General features: G+C 34.5%; 1 pseudogene; it reads left to right on the top strand.

The window, feature by feature from the left end:
- The first annotated feature begins 355 nt into the window (after positions 1–355).
- LOC117286801 lies at positions 356–515 on the top strand (annotated as a pseudogene).
- The last annotated feature ends 1,240 nt before the right edge of the window (positions 516–1,755 follow it).

Raw genomic sequence — 1,755 nt, 5'->3', positions numbered from 1 at the left:
AATTACAAACGATCTATAGAGAAAGAATTTTAAGACTTCAGTATATTCCAGTCCTCATATATTTATCTTAGTTGAATTACTTAAAAACTGAAGCTCCACGTATGGTTACAAATTATTTCGCTCTCTTTCCTATGTTGAGAATTTCTCGGTGGCAATTATTAGTGTAAGAATTAAACTCTTACTTACAGGAATTGACTCATTGTATGTTTGTGCTCCAGATACAAAGTACAACTTCACTGTATAAACAGAGACTGTTTTCACTTGCACCTGAAGGCAATGTCATAGCCATGGTCTATAGATTCATGTTATAACAGTGAATATTAGTCTTTAAGTGTTCCATTTCAAACTGCTTATTATCACTTCTCAGCCTTTTGGCTAAGATCAAGTGTAGTATCAAACTGCTTATGACATAAGAAAATCAATAAAGTGACTTTTAAGAAATAAGTAGTTGCTGTGACCGCTGTTTGCAAAGTTAGATAATATGAACCACAAATTCATGCATTTTTTTATCCTCTTCATCTTGGTCATATGGCCTGTGAAAATATAAAGTTTGTATAATATATAAAAATATGTATAAAAGGAGACAGATTTAGACATGTGCCTCCTTCCTGCCATGAATGACTTGTATTATTGGCAGAAATGTACACAGTGGGATATCCCAGGGGCTGTTTTCATCAAAGCAAACTTCTCACAGAAAAATGAGGGAAAAGAGACAAAATAATATATAAAAGGATATAAAAATCTCTGACTCCTCACAGAAATTAGCAGGTAGAGAAGATATAGCCAGACCATATGCTACTGCTAAAGATATCAATTTATTAATTTTTACATAAGGTAAAGAAAGAAAGGGGATCTGGTTAATTTCATGAAAAATAAACTCTAGTTATTTTCAAGTTTTATTTAGGCTTTTTAGGGAAGTTTTACTTCTAATATAATAAAAGTTTTCAAAAGTGCAGTGTTTATATAAAAACATTTTAAGATACTACAGTTACCTACTCTAAGATACAAGATATGTTTTTAGTAATGAAAACCATAGCTGTTCATATTTATGTTACCAGTTCTTTGCCTCTTTTGATTGTGAAAATATTTGATTCCAGAGTAGAAACCCAAGTTAACAATCATGTCATAGGCCTTGTTGTCACCCAGAAAGGACTCCTCAGTTCCTTTACCCTTTTCCTTCCACTGTGTCTAGTCTTCCACTTTAATTAGACCTGTAATTTCTTGTCAGTAGTTTCAATTCTGTCCTATAATTTCCCTTCTATCTACATTTCTTGGAATACTCTTTGATTCATCACTTCAACTACACATTTCCCAGTATCTGGATCAGTTGTGTTCTTTGCTCCTCTTTTGAACTCTGGTCCAGACAAGCACTCCAACCACACATCAGTCCAATCCATCTTCATGCAACTCCATGTGGTCTCTTAGTGCTGAAAGGCTGCACAGATGGCAAAACTTGCTACCATCAAAGCCAGCAACTCAAATTTCAGTTAGGGTAAGCACTCTACTTGTCAACTTTACATTTTACTGCTCAATATTCCCTCTAAAAGTAGCTATTTCACAATTTATGTTTCTCAGGCACTCTACTCCTACCAACACTGCCTTATTCTTGCTGGGAAATCTCACTTCCTATTTCTTACCCTTCTTGGTTATTAAATTACTGACATCCATACATCATCTCCTCTCTGCTCAAAATGAAGAAACCCACTAATTCTTGCTTCTTCCCCATCTACTTGAAGAGTTCATGCCTTCCCTTAT

This window comes from Fukomys damarensis, unplaced genomic scaffold (genome assembly GCF_012274545.1).
Source record: "Fukomys damarensis isolate Sample0158 unplaced genomic scaffold, DMR_v1.0_HiC HiC_scaffold_18, whole genome shotgun sequence".
NCBI classification, from domain to species: Eukaryota; Metazoa; Chordata; class Mammalia; order Rodentia; family Bathyergidae; genus Fukomys; species Fukomys damarensis.
Note: the sequence above shows the minus strand (reverse complement) of the source record. Positions and strands in the feature narration are given on the sequence as shown.